This window comes from Sturnus vulgaris, chromosome 5, assembly GCF_052056855.1.
Source record: "Sturnus vulgaris isolate bStuVul1 chromosome 5, bStuVul1.hap1, whole genome shotgun sequence".
NCBI classification, from domain to species: domain Eukaryota; kingdom Metazoa; phylum Chordata; class Aves; order Passeriformes; family Sturnidae; genus Sturnus; species Sturnus vulgaris.
Genome location: NC_142247.1, coordinates 31,189,069 through 31,210,845, shown reverse-complemented (window position 1 = coordinate 31,210,845; position 21,777 = coordinate 31,189,069). Strand labels below are relative to the sequence as shown.

Below are 21,777 nucleotides of genomic sequence, written 5' to 3'. Positions count from 1 at the left end.
TTCCAACCCACAGAAGACTTAATGTCAGGCACACAATTTCTCTACTTAACATGCAAACAGCTCTACCTCAATTATAAACTAAGAAAGCAAAGAGTAACGAGATATTTATACAAGAAATCAAAGAAAAAAATTTATGTTAGAGGGCACCGAGTGCACTATTAAGTCAAACCAACGAAAATACATTAAATCATACACTGAGGATTAAGGTTTTGGATACCTTTTAGTAGACGTGCACACTAATTCTGAGCCTCTAAAATGCACTCTAGCCCTCAGTTAGTTTCAGCATGTTACCCAATAACCCAAAGCTACCACACCAAAAAGTAGATGCACTGTGGGGGGATAACATAACCTTAGCTTTGACTTCCCCTTTCAGCAAACCTTGCATTAACTAAATGAGTTCCTGTACCTCCCAGGGGTCCACCTACAATCTCACCCTATTACAGTCACACTAATCCATAAGCGACATCAATCTGGGCAAGACACGCCTAGGGATGGGGTGGAAATGCAAGACTGAGCAGAATCAGCTCAGAAATCACAATACCTCTGACACGCGCCCCGTCTCCTTTGTTCTGGAAATTAACAGAACCAAATCTGAAATTGGAGTACAGACAGACTAATCTCCCAGTACAACTGAAGTCTATTTTCACAAAGCTAGTAGTAGCTGATATGCACGCACTCCCTCACACCTGCATGTGACTAGCCTGACACACAACTAACCCGTGAATTATTAAATGAAAATAGTCGGTACATTATTTTTAAAGAATTTCCAAGATAACAATGCTTCAGGTTTTTAAGATAGTTTGTTGAAGTGGTAAATGCAAGACTCGTATTTATAGGAGATACATTTGCAGTGCCAAGTAATGTTGCAAAGAGACTCAAGCACCTGTGGAATCCAACGGCAAGGTAATTTTCAACTTGAAGATGAGTGAGTGTTAGAGCTACCATCGGCTTCATAGCTTGAAAACTCTCCAGCATTTTGCATAATACCTAAATAATGCGCTGGACAACAAAGATTATTTCGGCTTCCTAAGTGAGAGATTTTTCTAATCTCTTTCCTATGATTTTACAGGACAAGGTTGGGGTTTTTTTTTCATTATTATTATCATCACCATTACTTTTTCATTAGATTAATTTAAAAGATGATGGTGTAGCTCTCACAAGCTATTTGTCTTCTTAAAACATTCTGAAGCACATACAAATCTACCCAGAGGAAATAATGAAAAAAATCTTATTCTTTATCTTCTCAGATGAAATTATCATGTGGTGACATTTTTCTTACAAGATTAATTTGAAAGGGAAAAAAAAATAAAAAACAAACAAACAAAAAAAACCAACCTAAAACCAACCCAGGACCATGGTAGAAATATCCTAACAATCTACACAAAGGCCAGTAACAGGCCTTCAGTTTCTTCCTTCATCCTTTTGGGGCAAACAGAACCTGACCATTAAAGTCTTCCTGTTTATACAGAAACAGACACAGGCTACTCAGCAGCACAAACACTTCTCCAGAGGTCGCAGACTCTGCTCCAGATATCTTCCAAAATCAGACCTTGGCTACACAAGTCAAGCATCCAAGAGATGACACCAGATTCCAAGAAGAACCACATCACTCACCAGCTTGGCACCAGTCACACTCACTTTGACGTTTCAGGTCAGTAAAGAAGTTCAGATCTCCATTTCTATCCACTACTACCAATGTTGCTTCTACTTTAGAGTTAATGAAATTCTGCCTGTCCACCTCTATAAAGACAGTGCACACTATGAATAAGTGCAATAAACAAAGTTATCAAGAAGCGGAACACGTCAATTTCAGCAGTACCACCTGATATGGAGCATCACAGAACTGGTGCATGATTTCCTTGTAGTTTTTTTCACAAGGTCAGATTAGCATAAAGCCTTGTGTTCATACAGTTTGGGAGATGGTGATTAACAAATATAAGTGGCACAGGAGGGTTTTGAAGTTATCAATTGCTTTCCCCTCATTACAACTCTCTAGTTAATAAAAATATTTGTTTATCTCATTGAAACTTTGTGAGAGCACTACAGATCCAGACAGTGCATCTATGAGTCGATACATATCTGCACCATGATTTGCCATTTTTGCTGGAATGCCATCGATAAGCGAACTTAGTCACATTGTGACCTAGTGACTAATTTCAAAAGCATTTTACACAGGCAGTAACTGATTAGAGGGCTGTTACTTTGGAGTTAAAACTTTACCATATCTAGTCTTATGAACAGGAGATATATACAAGAGTCAAGAATGTGTAATTTAATCTTTCAATCCATGGTTCAACAGTCTCCATGTAAGTTACCCTGTATTTCCTTACAGCAGACAAATTATAAATGAACCTTGGCCTGCAGACTACTATGGTATCTTTATAAGTTTGAAGGATAACTTTTTATGCATTATTTGAGAGATTCCTCTGTTTTAGAAGACCCGCCCAGTTATAAAAATGCTTAGGTTCTTAGTGCACTCTGATGGGAGTCAGGCTTGGGACACCGTGACAGAGTATAAGAAGAAAAACCTAGAGAAGAAGAAAGATCAAGAGCACAAACAGTGCTTCACAAGGAAAAAAAGGAGGAAAGGAACTGTAAGTAGGAAAAGAAAGTGGAATAAAAGAGTCACAGCACACAGAGTTTGCTGACCAATGAAGTTTACTTCTGAAAAATCCCCCTTTATTACCAGAAGGGTGTTATTCTTTTAAAACTCATTTCACCCTGTGTTTAGGAAAATTAGGAGCAATCCCCATTAGACTCTCTGGGCAGGCACCATGCTCGGGGGCTATGAAACTTGTTACTTTCCACACCTACCGAGGACAAGTAGGTAAAGATACCACTCAAAGCCGGAGAACTTTTACTACTCCGTTGGAGGTGATGCCTGAAAGCACAAGCTATCTGCAAGAGCTCTCGGTGCAAGCTTCGTCTTGCCCTGTCACTCCCTCCTCCCTCCCTCGCTCTCTCCTGGCCCAAACCGAACGAGGAAGTGGAGCCGGGCGGGCGGGCGGAAGCCAAGCCCATGGCGGTGTCTGCAGGAGGGCTGTCAGCCCGTGACTCAGGCTGCAGCCCTGACAGCTGCCCGCCGGCCCCGCCGGGCCCTGCCCGCTGTCCCCGCGGGCCGGGCACCGCAGGGAAGGAGGGAGGGGAAGGAGCCGGCTCCGGCGGAAAAGAGCGCCAATCGCCCACCCCACCTGCGGGAGGCCGGTGCGCGGGGCGGGCGGGGAACAGAGCGGCAACTCCGCGGGCACACACGGCCCCGGAACACAGCGGGGACACGGACAGCACCCCGGCACGGCAGGTCCCACGGAGACGGAGCGGCAGAGCGCCGGGACAGCGGAACCTTCTCGCCCGGCCGGACAAAGAGGCGCCAAACCCGGCGAGAGAGGGAGGGAAGCGCGGCGCCAGGGGGACAAACCGGAGCCACCCGCGCCCACCGCCCCACCCGAGCGGCTTCACCTGAGCCCGGCTACGGTGGAGGGAAGGAAAAACGCCGCGGCGGCGGCTGCGCTCCTCACGGCAAGAGTGCGGCGTCCTCCGGCTGCAGCTCCTCCCGCGGCACCGCGACCGCCGCTCGCTCACCGGCTCTGCTGAGCCGCCCGCCCGCCCGGGCGGAACCGCCCCGCCCCCTGCGCCGCCGCCCGCCAATGGCGCCACCGTCTCCGGAGATTGACGGCCAGTGTGACCAATCAGAGTGTCAGTGGCCGAGGTGTGCGGAGGCTGAGGAAGCCGTTGAGCCGTTAGCAACGCCCGTGCGCCCCGCCCGGCCCCGCCCAGCTGAGCCGAGCCCAGCCCGGCCCCGCGGCCGCTCGGGCGGGGAGCGGAGGGGCCGCGGGGCTTCGAGGGCACCGAGGGCTCCACCCCGCCGGCTGCGGGGTCGGACACGGCTCCCCCACTTCCATGCTCGGGGTCGAGCCCAGCCGCCTCTACAACGCCCCACGCCGCGGCAGCCCCACAATGCCTCGCGCCGGCCTTTGGTACTTCCCGAGGGCAGCGGGTGCGGCCGGGGCCGGGAGCGGAGAATGGAGAATGGGGAATGGGGCTCAGCGGCGCGATGGGCTGCGGGCCCCGCCGTCGGAGCCCGTGCCAGCAGGAGCCCTCCGAGATGGGGGTTGGGGGTGGGGGGGGGGGTGTCCCGGTCAAGAAGTTCCCACTCATCCTTGTTGTAGTGCAAAATACCTGTGGCAGGAAGATGCCGGTCAAAATTTTGTTTCGCAGAGTCAACTAGGTTGGAAAAGATCTCTGAGATCACCGAGTACAACCTGTGACCAAACACCACCATGTAAACTAGACCACGGCCCTAAACGCCACGTCCAGTCTTTCCTTAAACACCTCCAGGGACAGTGACTCCACCACCTCCCTGGGCAACCCATTCCAATGTCTAATAATTTTCTTTGAAGAAATTCCTTCTAATGTCCAACGTGGCTCAGCTTGAGGCCATGATCTCATCCTGTCACTGGTTGCCTGGGAGAGGAGACTGACACCTAGCTGGCTACCGCCTTGTTTCAGGCAGTTCTAGAGTGTGATCAGGTCTCCCCTGAGCTTCCATTTCTCTAGGTTCAACAACTGCAGGTTCCTCAACTTCTCATAAGACTCTTCCTCTAGATCCTTCACCCAGCTTTGTTTCCTTTCACTGGACTCTAAGGGACAAAACTGAAGCAGGCAGAAGCCTGAGTGTAAGCAGCCCCTGATGCTGCTGAGGTGTTTGAACAGCCAGTGCACGTGCTCACCGAGGCCTGAAATGTATTTTAAAAGGCTTACTGGAACACTGAGGTGTGAAAAGACAAAGGTGGTGTCATTCCGCCTCCTTATATGAAGTGGAACTTCAGGATGAGCTAAAGGAGGAAGCAATAGCCAGGATGCAAGACCAAAGTCCTTCTAAAAAGAGTACAGTGTGTATGTCAGATCCAGAAAAGCAGATAAGATTTACTGCACACTTTATGAGCATATAGAAATACCAGGCTCCTTCCCTTTATGACTTCCTACTTTGTACAAGGAGGGTACATTTGCAGATGTAGGTGCCAGTGGCAGAAAATGCAAGGCAAGGTTTACTGGTGGCAGTATCAAAGCTACAAGCAGAATAGGCAAATGAAGTTAAAGGGGCTTGAATAAAGAGGGAAGTTAGTGGAGAAATATCTAAAGTAAGCATTTATTGTCTGAGTGAAACACTTCAGGCTTAGAAAGGTTCACTGCAGCGGTTTGGAAACAATCCTAAACACTTTTATCTCAAGACACAGAAGACAGCAGGAGAAATCACTGAAAGGTTGTGCAGTGAGTATCACGGACACAGAGGTGTCACTGTCAGAGGCAGAGGTGAGAAATGCAAATACAGATGCAAAATATAAACGAGAATTACATTTGGCAGTGAGAAGGGAATATACAGGGTAGGTCTTCGCTAGTACTTCAAGGCAGAAAATGAAAGGAAGATGGAATTGTGACAGACAGCTACCTACATAACGAGATACCTTTGGAATTACCATGAGGGTAATGAAGCACTGGCAGAGGTTGCCCAAAGAAATTGTAGATGCCCCATCCCTGAAAGTGTTCAAGGACAGAGTGGATGCAGTTCTCAGTCACCTGGTTTAGTGAAAGGTATCTCTGCCCATGTCAGGGGAGTTGAAACTGCCTGATCTTTAATGTTCCTTCCAACCCAAACCATTCCATGATTCTATGGTCAAACAATCCAGTGGCTCATATTGAGCCATGAAAAAAAGTGACCAACATATGGAACAGATATTTACTGGCTGAACAAGAGGGTTTTAAGTACTTCCACAAAAATGAAGCAGAATGAAAATAGTGGAGGTAACCAAATATGTCAAAAGCCTCTTAAGAACATGAGAAGCTTCATCATCGGCCCTGTGGCTGAGAAAGGAAAGGTAAGCAAAGGAAAGTAGTCTAGTCAGTATCAAGTCTAAACAGAGCTTGTAAAGGAGGAAAAGTAGCAGAGCTTAGCTAGGAAAGCAAGTACAAAAGGCAACATGAACTGACAGCAGTAGTTTTTTGGAAATAGAAGATAATGACTGGGAACATGAAATGCAGACATTAAAAGACTGTCACAAAGTTAATTTTGAAGAGTGTATAATATTGGTAATTTTAATTTTTTTTAATTTTTCTCTGACTCTCACACTTGCATATGTTCTCTACTGTTCCTGATGCTCAGATTTAAGGTTAAGGTCAGACTGGACTGCCTTCTTAAGGTTTGGCACTTTTTTCTGTTTTCTTTCTTTTTTTTTTTTTTTTTTACTATAAATCCAAAAACTTGCTCACACTCCTGTTTAATTGATAACAAAACTTTCTTGAAGGCTTCATCAGTAAAGCATCAAAACTGAGCTCAGGACAAAGATTTCTCTGCAGGTTTACACCATGCTTCCCCTTCATAAAAAGTGTATCCCACCTTGATAGAAAACTCTGTGTTTCCCTCATGGTCTGATCTGTAGATGTGCCATACTTGAGGCAAGTCAAATTTTAAATGTCTGGGTTTTGTAGCTTGATTACCTTGAAAACAAGTGCAATAGGTTTTTGTTGGCAGGAGGTTACCCAGGAAAGGGGACACACCTACAAGAAAAACAAGAGTGACTAAAAGAGCTATCAGATTTTATACATTTCTTACTTTCTACAAATTCACAGGATGTTTATGTGGATCTTTCTGATCAACTTCACTCACATCTTCCACCAGTGTTTGAAAGATAGCATCATTTGGAAGAATTAACCTGTAATGGTCCCTGAATTCTGGAAAACATCTCAACAGCAAACAGATTTACCAGTTTGATGGAAATAAATTAATGGCACTGTAGTATTTCCAGAGGGAAACAAATCTATGAGGCAGCGAGCATCCAGAGATGCTTCTGCAATTTGCCAGCTTTTACCAGACAGAGGGCTACCTTGCTGAACTACAGTGTTTTCCCCTACACTGGTCTAATCCCAGACCAGTTTGGTCTTAAGTTTGTTGCAAACAAACTTTGCTTAAATTTGTTGGCAAACAGCAAGCCCTGGGAGAAGCCTGCACTTCACTGATCAGCAATAAATGTAGGGACATTTGATTTTTGTGTCTGACAAACAGATAAAAGTGGCCAAATTAATTTTGGTGAATAACTTTCAATGCTTTAGGGGGCAGAAAAAAAATTTCCAAAACTAATTTCTTAGTGACAAGCTGGACAGAGTGAAACAAGAATGACAGAGACAAAAAGGTGTTTACTCCATCGAAGGAGTCACATTGCTAAACTCTAACCACAGTAGCTTTAGACAGAAACCGCACATGTACAGATCTGGAGAATGTCACAATCTGGTGTTGCTACGAAGCCTGAGCTCTGCTTTTGCAAAACTTGCAACCTTAGTTGTTTCAGTGCAGATTCATAATTAGAAGTGCTGTAGAGAAGCGGCTCTGAAGTGGCTTTAATAGATACACCCATATAAAGTAGCAGCTATAAATGCAGATGAGAACTCGAAGCGTTTTCAGGTATTGTAGCAAAAGGAAGTGGCTCTTTGGAGGCGGGTCCGTAGAAGAAAGTGTCTGCGGACTTTGTGCCTCTGAGCAACCTGAAATTTGTATGCAATTTAAGCACCATGTATTAGCACATAACTTCCTTTTCCCTTTATACCAATTCTTTATTGTTCTGCTCCCAAACTAAATGCCACATCCAAACTGTGAGAGTGTGGAAGGTTGAAAGCCATGTTAAGCGATGTGGAAGGAGTGAAAGCAAGTGATGTTTCCCTGAGGGCTGGGAGGGGTGTGTGTGTCATAGAACCAGTGAGTGAAATGTGTCTGGGGTAACCTCTCTCAGAAGCAGCCAGTAGCAGATGTTAGGAGGACAGTAGTCTTCTTACAGAATGATGTTACTCTTAGCAGAACTACCCAGCTTCTGGCATGGCTGTAGAAAAGGTAAGGCTTAATTGGCTCACTTTCGTATGTCAAGGTGCAATTCCATCACGCCCTCTTCATCAGCAAAACTGGTTTAAGGTGTTGTCTAGTCTCTCACTAGACATTTGGTTTTAGTGCTGTGACAAAGCTTGCCACTGCTCCAGCAGTGATGGTGAAGATGGTTAGAAACTCATATTGTACACTGGATCACTGAAGAACAGCTAAAAAAAGAAGGTCAAGAAAAAAAGATCAGTTCACTGATCTAGTTTTTAGGCCCTCAGAGAGATGCATCAGCACAAGTGGGGATTAAATGGAGGCACTGTGATGGGAGTCTTTTAAATTGACTTTGCTGATGGAGAAAATTTAAGAAGGAAATAGATGTGCACCCCAAGACAGGGGAGAAAGGGAGGAGCTGTATCTGGCATACTCTAGTATTTAAAACAGATATTCTATTTTTCACCTCTCCCCAACCCTCCACCCACACAGTTCCATGTGAACAGCCTGCTGAACTCCTGCTCTCTCATTGTAGTTCTTGCTTCAAGTTTAGTAAAAGAGGAACATGTTTTTACTTTTTCATTACATTAATGACAAGATCTGCTGCTGAAAAACAAACCATTTACATGCATCATCTCTGGTCATTTGAGATACCATTCAGAGGCACACTTCTCTACCACTGTACTGCAGTAAGTATATTTATCACATGCCAGACTCCCTTCTTTCAATAAAATGTGAATGACACCATCCTGTAGAAAGGACCCTATTGGGGAAGCAGGTTATCAAACAGCTGTGCTCTGGCTGAAGTAATGAAATATCCTTAGAAGCACACCTAGATGAAAAGTATCTGAGGAGGAGAATTCTTCTTGGACCTTGTGAGTTCCTCCAGTCCCTGAGATAAGATTACAACTCCATTTGGTATGGTTATAGACACCACATTCCTGATCTGACATACTAAGAATAATGGCCTAGAGCTCTTTAAATCCAAGAGGTACCTCTGCCGTTTAAATGGAACCACAGTGCTAAGCAACAGACATTTTTCAGTTCATTATATTCTCTTCCAATTAGTGTTTCCTCTAGCCCTGTTCTTGCTGCTCACTATGTTCTACGCAGTTTTAAATTCAAAAAAGCTGGCATTCAACACCAGTATACAAAATGGCCAACACGAATACAAGCTATCCAGCAAAAGAATCTTTGTCCCAAAACTCTGATTTGGAATCTGATTTTCCTGACTTGCTGACTTGGGCCTACCCAGACTTGTCCAAAATGCCAGCAGAAAACATCCTACTACCTGCCTTTAAAAAAGCACAGGAACTGTTGGTTTTCTTTGTGGTCTTTTTTTGGTTGTTTTTTTGGTTTTGGTTTTGGTTTTTTTGGGGGGGGGAGGTTTTGGGGTGGGTTTTCTGTTTTTTGTTTTCTTTTGTTTTGTTTTTTTATTTTTTTTATTTTGTTTTGTTTGTTTGTTTTATTTGGTTTGTTTGGGTTTTTTTTCTGAAGAAAACAATCATTTTCACGCCATCTATTACACCTTAGCTCCTTCAGTGATAATTCAGCAAGTACAAAATTTTAGGCTTGTCTACTCTGGCCTCACAGCTCCCTGCTTCAACAATTGCTAAGGAGCCTTTATTAACATCTCAAATACCTCCTTTTCCTTCTCTTTTTCTCAGAGGGGGTAAGAAATGCTTCAGATTCCTGAGTTCAGAAGGGCTTGGGGGCATTCCTCTTAGCAGAGGTAACTTGAAAGGAGAATACCATCCTTCCCCTGCCCCTCTGTCACCCTGCACCTGTCATGCTTATGCCAAGCCAGGCTTGGGTGAGGTACTGATAAGGAAAATACACCTTAAAGAGACTGACAAATCCATCTAAACACTGTTTAATTCACTCTGATAAGGTAGGGCTGTGGAGAGCTTTCTGCAACCTTTGCTTCTATTTTCCTTCTGTAGGTCTCAGGCTGGGGCCATGTTTTCACAGAACCATGAATTCAGTAACAGAGTGATTGTGCTATAACAAAAACAGGACTTGGTTCAGAGAACACATAAGAGTGATAGCATTTAACTACTTCACAAAATTTATTATTGTTTTAATTGCTTTTCAGCATCAGTCACCTTTAATGGACATCTAAACAAAAAGCATCTAGCTGAATGTTCACTTCCCTCTTCCTCTACCAGGATGAAATTAGTTCCCCTTTTTTTTTAACACCCTCCTTACAAAAAACCAAGAAAGCACCCTTACTTTCAGCTTGCTGCCTTTCCTGAGGTTACTGTGTGAGATTCTTCTCCACTAATGGTGCCTCTCAGTTTATCCCATGTCCGCTGTTTGTTTTTGGGCTCAGCCTGCTACAGTAATCAAGGCCAAATATTTGCTCAAATGAAGTGGCCCTGTGGTTCTCATTTCAGGAAGCTGGCTGAGGACAAAGTGAAACTAGCTTGAAATTCTCTAGTATGCCCAAGAGATGTTAAGAGCAAGGGATTTTTCCAGTGCTGTAGAAAGTCATCCAGATTCCCACTGTAGCTTTGTTGTGGGAACTGCAGGGGAACTAACTCGTTTATAGCCTGCCCCAATTAAAGACACCACTTTTGTCTGACAAAAACCAAAGTCGGTCCAGTCAAAACCAAACTTTGGGATCGTTCTGTCAGGCTACAACCAGAGAGAAGATCCAATGTGAAGTTACTGGAACATTCATTCTCCCTCTTCTGCAAGGCTGAAGCTCACATTTTTCTGATAAGAGGAGGCTACATCCTTTGTGCTTGCAAGTCAGTGGCAGGTCTTATAAACACACCCACAGATTCTCAGCATAACATATTGCAAGCTCTGTGCATCTGGAGCTAGTGCATGCTTTGCTCAACAACCCCCCTTTCATTTCTGCCAAGATTCCCTCCCACATTTAGGACTTTTTTCCTGCTCCCTTGAGAACCTCCTCAATTCTCCCAGCTCCTCCAGCTTCTTACTGTCAGCATGGACTGTTCTGTACAGTTCTGCTGGTCTGCTCTGCCTTTGGGAACATATGGACCACTGCAGGAAGCTGGGCACAAAGATCTGTCCATTACCCTTATTCTCAGCCCCGTGTTTGGATCAGGGGGATGGACCAGAAAAGAGTGAACTGGCAGTGCTGACCCAGAAAGCAGAAAATTCACCAGGACTTCCTGAGGCATTAGCTCTGTGGGATGTGAGAAATTGCCAACACAGATAGAGGTGGTGCAATCACTGTGGGAAGCCTCCTTTCAGATGAGGTGAAGATGAGCTCCATTTAGCACACTCACCCTTCTCTCCCATTTATCAGATCATCGTTTCCTGGGATTACTCTAGAACAAAGAAAGCAACTCACTGGGAATCCTGGGTGTTTTTATAACACACTGATTCTAGTCAAAAATCAGTAATTCACTGAGAAGTAGCAAGCTTCTGAGCTGCCCAGTCTAGCACCTGCTCTGCAATATTCTCAGCTACCAAGAGACAGGAAAGTGTTAGAGGAATCAAACTCTCAAACACAGGACAGAGGTGCTCAGAGACTTCTGGAGTTCCTTCACTTGAGGTAGCAACTTAGGCCAAAATGTAAGATGTCCTGCAAGCATTGCTTCCTTCTTGCACTGGTCCTAGGGAAGGAAAAAAAAAAAAGAGAGAGGGGGAAGGTTGAAAGGTTTTTCTGTGGAAGAGAATATTATGAATAATACTTGGACTTTGAGTTATAAACCTGAAGATGACACAGACATAAACCACAAAATAAGGTAGCACTGCTCTCTTCTACCTCATATGGAAAGTCATTCAACCTGTGGTAAATCCTGTCCTCTCCCCCCTTGAATTTTCTGTTTGTACATAAAGTTAAAGCATCCTTAAGCCTCTTACTGCTCTACCACTCTCCTGATTACAGCTGCATCTGACACAGAACTTGAAACACACACCTGTACCTAAGTTTGAGGCTAATTGCAAGACACTGCAGAGGCCTGTAATTCTTTGACTCTTTATAGAGGAATGTACATGTATAAAAACCTTTTGAATTTTCATAAGCTACCCCTTAGATGTGGGACAGCAAAATAAAAAAAGATGAAAACAAGATGCTCACCCAATGATTCAGCTTTCCTGCAAAGTTTCTTCGACCAGCCATCATAACCCTGAAAATAATCACCCCAGACCATTTTTCCTGTGGGCTAAAAACACATCAGCAATGAGGATCATAATTTAAGTTTTTTTTGTTTCTACTAGGAACTAATGAGAAAGAGCTTTAGATTATATGGAGAAAAAGAATCATATGCAGAAAAAGAAAGAGGGTATGAGTATGTTTGGTATTGTTTGGTTTTGGTTTTTAAGGATTTTTTTTTTTTTTTTAGTTTAAGGAATGCTAAATTTGCTAGGGGACATACAGTTGTCTCCAAGCTCTTTTTATGATGATCTCTCTTGTACCTTAATTGAGAAAGCAGGGTGTGGAAGTTTCAACAAAGGCTCCCCTTTGTAGTGTGTTAATTAAGCATAGGAGTTAAGAAAACCCCTCAGTTATAAACAATTACTTTTCCCCAGGCTTACTTTCATTTTTCTGCTATTGCATTTTCACTAATTTTCCATTAGGTTTCCAGAGTGGACAAGACTAATTTCTAAAATTAGTCTTCTAATTAGCAAGGAAAAAAAAATAAAAACCAAACCAAACCCAAGCGAGAAAATAAGTAAAGCACGAGGAGAAATACCACTATAATTAGAAGCACTTAAAGATGCATTTTTTTAATGTGCTTCTTCAGGATACAGGAGACCAAGGTCTTTTAAGTTCAATGTGAAGTCCCCTCTAAAACTGAAAATCTAGATTATGGTCCCCTGGAAGTGACTCTGGATGTAAATGCCTAGGGATGTGAAATAATGTGATCGGGATTTGTGTGCCCTAAAATGATTGCTACCTTGCAGGAGGAGGGAAGAGAGGAAAGTGAGAATGGCTGGAACTTCTCCAGACACGTCCTTGCCTGCCAGTGTCCCGGCTGGCTGCTCAGCATGTGCTCGGACTCGGACACACAACAGCTGGGAAGGGAGCGGCCCCTGCCCTCCTCCCTGATGGCAGTGACCTCACCATTGGCACCGAGCTGTCCCAGGGCAGCGCCAGCCACCCAGGCTGGGACCCTCCTCCCTCTGCCTCCTGCCAAGGGAAGGAGCAAACCCCAGGGACTTGGAGCTGTCCTTCTGCCTCAAAGAAAGGCAATCCCGATAATGGAAAACTGTACTATAAGGATGGCTGCCATTTTAACACAAAATGTTTTCCATTCTGTGTTAGCATTAAACCTTTCATGCTGCTGCTGCCAATCTTGTTTTCTGTTTAATTTCTGGAGAAAGGTCGAGCAAGGCACGTGAATCCATGGTATTGGGAGAAGCACGTTGTGATTCAGTCTCTGGTCATCATCACACTTCTCTTGTTGCCTCTGATAGTGCTGTTTGCCCAACACCTTTACAACACAGAAGGCACCAGATATTCAAAGTTGCCTTTGTGTCGAAGGAGCTGCCCGGAAAGCAGGGGAGTAACATTTATGTGGGACTGGGGAAATAGTAGCTCAAGCTACATTCCCAACGGGGACTGCGTATCCCATCCTGCCAGCAGACCTGGAAAACACTGTCTAGGGGAAAACTCGTAATTTTTAGTGGCAGCTTCCCAAGCACAGCAGGTCTTATTGGGAACTTGCCTCTCCTCTCTGGAAGAGACTGCAGATAGCCTAGGGTAGATAGGCATTCCAACCTTTATTGCTGCTCATCAATCCACTCTTCCTTTCTCTCTGTTGCAGTAGCACAAACTTATTCTGAAGCCAAGATCAGCTCCTGCTGCTTTCTCCAAAGAGCTTTCAAGCTCAGACAGACCAGGAAAACTCAGTGTGAGAGCGTGATCAGAAGTGAAGAAAGGCTGATAGTGGCCTCAACGCCTGCAGTAGGTCCCAGGTAGGAAATATGTCCAGGTACTACTCTGACTGACCAGGCAATCAGGGAACTGAGGACCCCATGGCAGCACAGAGCTACTGCACGTACGATGGAAAATGTTTAAACTGCTGTAGTTGGGGCCCACAGGAAACTTTTGGGAAGTGTGTGCTGGGTCTAAGACAGGAACCAAGAGAGTCAGTGTTTAAAATATGCACTGACAATGAATTGCTTCATTACTTAGAGAAAAATTGAGAAGGGGGGAAGGGGTAAAACTCAACCACATCAGGAAACAAGCAAATAATTGTCTGGTGGATACACCAGGTCTCCTGATTGCTGGTCTAAGACTTTGCTGCTGCTCAGCCCACAGTGTCTTACTCATCATCTCCTTCCAGGAGACATCAAGGTCTTCTCTGCATTTAGGTATGGATCTCACACGCTGGAAAAGAAGCAAACAGAAACATAGGACTGCTTGCCATTTTTACTAAATTTCTTATTTTGTCCTGATTTACTGTTTGCTTTCTCCTCCAACACGGTACCCTGTTCATACACCCAAAATTGAAGAATGAAAGTGACAGCCTTCTAACCAAGGAAACTTTTGACCATGAACTGCTAAAGAAAGACACACAGATGGGGGTACCAGAGACCCTCTCCTGCAGCATTTTGTAAAGCAATTGAACAGTCCCAGGCAGGAGGCTTTCTGCAAAGGCTAAGGCAAGGAGCCGTGCAGGGCACAGCACCTGGAGAAACTGGACCTCATGACCTGGATTTGCACATCCATGTGCAGAGACACGGGAAACACTGCCTTTCTGGAGCTGGGGAGGGGAGGGGATCTCTGGAAGCTGCAGGCAGGAAGAGCCTGACTTGGGAAGAGCAGAGCAGGTAACAATCACACAACTATTTATGGCTCTTTCTCCTTGTGACAACCGCAGCCTTATAAGGGCAAGAGCGCTCCAGTCGGGGCAGAGCTGCGGAGGTGGAGCCTCCAGGGGCACTCCTGATGTTTGCTCCCAGGCTATCTGCCTTCCCAAGCCGCTGACCTCCTTCCCGGGAAAAACCCTGGGAACCCTTGCTGATTCCAGCTGTTCAAATTTCAAACTACAAAACGCCTCGGCTCCCCCCCGCTCCCCTTCTCGCCATACCTCCTGCTAACTGGAGCTGGTGAAGCAGAGATGTCTGCTTTTGTAATGTTGTGGGTATTAGGGAGCACTGGGTTGGAGAGTGCCCCCACAGCTGACGTGGGAAACATATTCTCATCTGGTTGTGACAGTACTGAGAACCGGAAAAAAAAAGAAAGAAAAAACAAACAACTCTCCCCATGGCCCCCCCAGCGTTGCTTGTTGGACACAAGCGAGTGTGTGAAAGGTTGCAGCTGGAAAATTTGGTGTACAAACTCAGTTGTAGATCCTTTTGCCCATGAATGTGCTTCAGAGCCCCCCAGTAACTCTGGCTGAGCTTCCAGTATGTGTGTCGGGTTCTTACACATTTCAGCCCTGTCCAATCCACCCAGCTGAACTATGCTGGAAACGGTTTGCAAATAAAAATGAACATAAACATGCTAAAAATGTCACTGTCATCAGATAAGGTTGCTATGCACATGAAATTCCTGACACGAGTTCATTAAACCAAGGACATGAAAAGTTAAGCCACAAGCATATGTTGCCTGGGATGGGGAAGAGGGTATGCTAAATGGGGATTCAGGCTGTAACTTCATTTTTTTAGCCTTCTATCAGCCCATAGCCATCACTCTAGAGTGATTCAATTTCTCCCAACAGGAGGGAAAAGAAAAAAATAAAATGTTACAGCATCCACCTCTCTCTGTGAATACTGATGTGATTTGGGAAGGAGCAGGAGGCAAGGGTTAGCCATGCCACTTAGGAGCTGTGGAAGGCTGGTTTTTCCAGAGGGCAAAGCACACGGTGACAAAGCCAGGCCTCAGCAGCCTTGACCAAAACCAGTCATATTTAGTACTGCAGGAGGCAGTTATCTCTGTATTATGAGAGGAAACAGGCACTAAGAGCTTCCTCTGTGATACACTTCTCATAATTGGGGGCTGTATTTGACTTGCAGAAATGCCTGGGCTAGATGCTCCCACATGGACTTACTAGTTCTCAGACACCCCAGTTTGCAGAAGTGCCAGATGTAATGACCTTCCCTACCATTTACAGTGTTGTTACAGATCCCACACCACATATTTTAAGAGAGGGGCAGGAGCTGTGAGAGTAGTCTACAGATGGGAGTGATTTCAGGAGATACCCTCTCCTAAGCCTACCACACAGTCACCCTTTATCTGCTTTCTCTTTCTCAAGAAAGAGGAGCTGTGCACTCTTTGCTCTGGGATGAGCAACGTGGGTTATATTACCCTGCGAAGGTGGAACATCATGTTCCCCTCAGGGGTCAGGGCTGGGGTTTGATGACTGTGTGAAGCCAACCAAAGTCTGAGCAGTCTCTGAAGGAAGGTTGTTCCCCTCCCTCCTCTAATCTTCACACTCCCACTGCCAGTCTCAGATGACAGCCAGCTGATTCAACTGGAAATAACTCTGAATCAAAAGAAGGACAGACGTTTCCAGTTTGATAATTTCCTTAGTACATTTGACTACATGCCTGCAACAGAGGTGCTGAAAATGCACAGTCATGAACAGCCAGACGCACAAGCTGCTCAGAAACTATGAGGGAATTGAAGTTCAGTAGAGGCCAGAAGGCTTCCTCTTCAGGGATATTGTGAAAGAATTGAATTCAGTTGTGTGGCCAGTCACAGGTATTTTACAGCATCCTACATGAAAGTGGTTGCCTTCAGTATCTGAATTAAAGTATGTCTACTATCAAATATGTATACCATTACCAAAATCACGGCATCATTTAGCATATGAGGTAATTTTGGAGGTCTCCAGGTCAACCATCTGCTTGGATCAGGACCAGCCTTAAAGTAAGATTAGGGTGCTTAGGGCCATATCCAACTGGGATTTGAAAAACTCAGAGGATGGCAAATCCACCATCTTTTCCCTCTTGTCCTTCCACTGGCACATCTGGCAATGTGGCTTTACCTTCCACATAGCCCCCATCTGGGTAGTAGAAGTCAGTGGTTAGATAGTCCCCCTCATGAGCTTTCTTGTCCCTTTGCAAACCAACCCAGCTCCCTCAGACCCTGCCCATTTGTCAGATGGTCCAGTTCCCTTGGGCAGCTTCATTCTTCTGCCCTGGAGTTGCTCCAGTTTGTCAGTGTCCCTCTTGCAAATGTGAAGGACCATCCTGAAGCAGCCTGAGGAGGGAGAGCAGGTGTCTCTTTCTGCTTGTAGAAGCTCAAGTCTTTGAATGTTAGTGTTGGGGTGTGCATGCACAGCACCAGCATTTGTCCATGTGTGTACACAGTGTCACAGGGCAGCTGTGCATCCGCCTGTCAAGTAAATATTGACTCAGAAGTTTAGGTCATAAAAATGGGTGCAAATTCACTCAAGGCCCTGGAAGTGTGGTGGTTTTTGTAAGCGGAGCTTTCCTGCAGGTGTGCTTTGTGAATGCCATCCGCTCTGAGTCCCAGGGACGTCTGTGCATGGTCCTCCTGCAGCAGCTCTGCACCTTAGTAGGCACAGATCCTCCTTCCCATTATTGCTGGAGAAGATGTTTACAGTCAGGTTTAAACCTGGTCAGGTAGCTTCTTGATTACTCACTTCTCAGCTATTACTCTGCTTCAGTAACCCTGAAGCTCAGGGAGACAGCGTGTACCAGGCAGTAGCCAAGTCTGGAAGACAACAGAAATAATTTTCTGCTCTGGTGATGTTGCCAGAAGGCAACACATCAGTGCTGTGATGTCACTAGCATGAGGCACAGCCTTTAGAGCATAAAAAAGAACACCCATTACTCAAGGGGACAACAGGTGCTTTCAAAGGAGTCAAGTGAAAAGGGACATCTCAAAACTTTTACCTGCTTGCTTTCTTGGGGATATGGTAGGCAAAACGTTCTATGACTGCAAATCAACTGTGCCTTTTGAAATATTGGGATTGTGGCTTAATGAGCAATCCCTCTGGTGTCTTCATAAGTCTTGGTACTGTAGTGTTAGTGGGCAGGGTAGAGCCAAGGCTGGGTCAGTGACTGCCCCAAGCTACAGAGGTGGTGGCAGCAGCAGCAGCAGAAGAAGAAGAAGAAGAAGAAGAAGAAGAAGAAGAAAGCCCTGAGGTGATGGTTCTCAGCTGGCCACATCCACTCCTCATTTTATTGCAAGAACTACATCAAGCCTCTGTCATAAGGAGCTTTGGTGCTGCAGCCAAGGGTGCTTGGATGCCTGACACAGAAGGAAAAGGGGTGTTGGGTAAAGACCTCTTTGGTGTTATCTCCAAGCTGGAGCTGTAGTCTTAAAAAGAAGAGGAAGCGAAGCAGATGAAGATGTAAATCTGGATTAACATAGGGTGAGGTGCTCAAAGGTCTGACCCAATCAGACTCAGGCAAAGTTTGTTCCCCAGCTATAGAAAACTATTACACAAATGCAATAAAACAAGGTTTTACTACAAGTCAAGGGCAAGAATCACCAGCTGTTTATGCCACCCAGCTCCCTTTATTCTGAAACAATTTAAGGACTGCTTAGGTGGCTCGAGAAAAAGATATTCAGGTCAGGTTTGAAAAGCAGAATTTGTTCCAAGCATCAACATCTCCTTTTGAGACCCTTATGTAAATCCCAAAAGCAAGGCAGAGAGGTGAAATACAAACTCAGCTGATCTTCCCCATAAGCTCCACATCTGGATCCACAGGACCCAGCTGGGATCCCCTGGGTTGTGTTGGGACAAGTAGCTGTGTCTGCACCAACACCCCTGCTGGATATAGGTTACAAGGCCCAAAATACGTGCACAGCCACCATGAGCCATGGGACCTTGCTCTCTGCCCAGGGCAGGGTGGCCAGTCCCACCCAGCTTGGCAGCCTGGAGAACCTCACCAAGGCTTATCTGGTTCTGTGTCCTCCTCCTTCCCCAAACGTACTCCCAAGGCCAGGTTTTCCTGCTTCACCCCAAAAGCTTATTTTTCACATTTTAAAACAAACAGAGTTATGTCTGTTTTGATTTCTAGAAGAAGGTTAGAGGGAGGTCAGAGCTGACATCTGGGCTGGAGATAACATTCTTGTCTAATTAGCAAGCCCTGGATAATGAGGGCCTTCCTGTCCCATCCCCCTGCCCTGATGTGAGAAAGGACAGCCAGCACAGGCTGGTGCAGAAATGGGGCAAGAGAACACCCTGTGGGGCAGCATTTAATCTTCTAGTGTCCCCAGCCCAAGCTCGTGGGCTGCTCCTCCTTCATCTTTATGAGGACACCATCTGCAGGTGCTCAGCCTCTGCAGACTCTTTCCAAGGCATTGGCCATGGCTTTCCAAAGTGCCAATGGTGCTGACATTCACCCTCTCTGCAAAGCAGGGTTTATGGATTTAGACACTCTGGGTGCTACCTGTGCTGCTGTGCGTGTGGCAAGAGAAGACACTGGGAGACACAATATTGGTGGGAGACAGATGAGATAAGATGAGGACAGTGAGGTTCCTGAAGCATGGCTGGCTATCTGCTGCCTTCCCGTCAGCCTAGGGAGCTGTACATTGGCAGTTCCTTCCCTGCTCTCGGGAACTGGGTCATTTATCAGGACAGTGCAGCCCGCCGGGCTGACACGATGCAGCTGTTTGTGCACAGCAGTCCCGCAAAGAGGAAGCGGCCACGGCCGGACCCAGCTTTGGCTGGGATGCTGGGCTGAGGGGGCAAAGGGGCAGAAGTGCTGGAGAGAGGAGACCCAGTTCGTGAGGCTCCTGCAAGAGACATATTGTAGACATAGCCCCCTGCAGCAGGACAGGGAGATGCTGGAATAAGGCCTGACTCAGCTGTGTCAGAGGCTTCCCGGCTGAATCACCCGAGCCCTGCGCCTTCCCTGCAGCTCCCCCACTGTGGGCTGCCGGCGCTTTTGCAAAACCCTGAGAGATTACAGGCACTGGCAAGCGTGGCTAGGGGCTGAACTGCTGAACTGCCAGGCGCTCTCCAGGTGAGATTATGACAGTGGGTACATCCAGTCCATGGAAAACCCCGGCTGACCCCCCTTAGCAGAGCCGGTGACACACCAGCCTCCTTGCCTCGTCAGCTCCATGGCAGAGGGATTTGCTGCCAGCAGCCTCAGATTCCACCCTCAACGGAAATGCCACAGCCTGTTGATTCCTTGGAGGGGACGTGACCATCATTCCTGGCCTCAGTATAAAACCCCAGGGAGGGAAAAGAAAAAGAGGCAGGAAAACAGAGCTTGGGATATAACAGTGGCAGAACTTAGCCATCATGACCCCAGCTGCAAGCTGGAGAAATGAAGCTGGGAACACTGCCCTTGGGTCAGTCATGTGCTGCTGGCCACGATGGGCTGGACACAATGTCACAGGGAGGCACAGCATTGCGGGGGAGCAGCAGAACAGGGAGATGACAGCAGCCTAAGGAGTTTGCTTGCAGACATGGCCACATGCTGCCAGTTTCTGTGCCACAGGCTCCAGTGAGACCAGCAGTGATGGGCACCTTGTGTTCCTGCATCTTTTCATCTCAAGGATGCTGCCAGCCTCTGCCTTCATGTGCAATGCCAGACAGATTAGGAAAACCTCAAATGTGCTTCCTCCTGAGAGTTGCCAAAAACCTAAGAACAGAACTTGATCCCAAGGCCAGGGAAAGGGGAACGAGAACTAAATAGGGTTCAGACAGGTACAAGGGGGTTGGAGTGTGGGCAACCGCACAGTTTAGCATGAGAAATGCGGTGGTAGGTGCGACAGCAGCAACCTTTAATCTTGCCTGAGCTCTATGAAAAGCTTCCACGCTCCTGTCAGGACTTTAGGATGAAGCCCTTGGGACCTGGCCTGGCTGGGAAGGGGAAGCTGGATCTCCTCAGGTAGTGAGCTAAGCTGAAATAGCTAGGCTGAAGGATCTGCCCCTTGAGAGCAGACCTGGCAAGCAAGAAAAAAGAATGCGGGGGTTTTGTCTTGCAGCTTCCTGCCAAGAACTGGCACAGCCATAAACATGAGTGCCGAACAATAAGGTCTCCTGTCCAGCAGCTGCTAAAGCTGTCACCTGGGAAGCTTCCTGCAATCAGCCAGTGGCAGGACAAAAAGGAGCTCCCACATGCTTTCCTGCAATTTGTTATATGTCTGATCTCTGTTATGCTCAGTGCCTGTCGTCCTCCCTTCCTCTGGAGCCATCTCACGCTCCAACAGGAGGATGTGATTATGACCAACCTCTGGTGCAGAGGAGGCTCTCATTGTTCAGCCTTGCTTCTCCAAGCAGCAAGAAGTGCTTCTCTTTATGACTTCTGAGTCACTCTATAGCCTCTCCTCAGAAAGTATTTCCCTTGGGCTGGTTCTGCAGGCACTGGGTGGACTTCCCAGAGAAGCCTTAAAGATCCACAGTCCTCTGCAGATCCTCTCCGCCTGCCACGTGTTGAAGCCCCAGGGCTTACAGTGACTAGAGCTGGCAGGACACTGCCACTGGCTTCTTTTTCAGACCACTGCACCTTTCCAAGGCGTTAATCTCTGGGTCTGAACAGTGCCATGCTGGATCTCTCCTCACGGGTAAGTATTTTTAGAAAGTTTGAGCTCAGACTATGCAGTCACTTCTGAGCTATGCCAGGACGAAAAGAAAACAACCACTTCTGCCTGAACAATACCAGCACAGAACAAAAAGCCACTGTAAATGAGGTTTTTCAGCATCACTCAAAACTAGCCAAGCTTTGAAAGATGAAACTTGCAGTCAAAAAAAAAAAAAAAAAAAGAAAAAGGTTCCTAGTGAACAAGTGAACAGAAAGAGCTTTGACAGTTTACTTAAAAAGCTGGATTAAAGCAAAACTATGTTATATAAATACCAGCAGGCGTGCTGGAGCTTGAATCACTCCATCTCCAACCTGGCCGCTGTGACAGCCAGACCTAGGGCTGGGTTTGTTACCTGCTACTGCCTGTGCCATGGCCCTGCGGGTAAAGCCACCTGCAGGGAAAGGAGCTGTGCAGTCCCTGCGCCCGCGGCTACGGGCGCTGCAGGGAAGCGTTACTGCCTCTCGATGGAGCAACCCCGAGGAAT

At 46.3% G+C, this 21,777-nt stretch overlaps 1 protein-coding gene and 1 long non-coding RNA gene across 2 annotated transcripts in view; both read right to left on the bottom strand.

Annotated features, from left to right (window-relative positions):
- MYH9 (myosin heavy chain 9) overlaps positions 1-3,586 on the bottom strand; it is a 70,417-nt gene extending 66,831 nt beyond the window's left edge. Inside the window, exon 1 of the mRNA XM_014885240.2 lies at positions 3,457-3,586. The gene's annotated coding sequence lies outside the window, so the exon portion shown is untranslated. The remainder of the gene's footprint in view (positions 1-3,456) is intronic.
- A 6,308-nt stretch (positions 3,587-9,894) lies between these two features.
- LOC148223646 (uncharacterized) lies at positions 9,895-12,283 on the bottom strand. The gene is made up of 2 exons (XR_015803880.1): positions 11,907-12,283; positions 9,895-11,439 (listed from the first exon to the last, which is right to left on the bottom strand). It is a non-coding gene; the product is annotated as an uncharacterized LOC148223646 (long non-coding RNA).
- Positions 12,284-21,777: the final 9,494 nt, after the last annotated feature.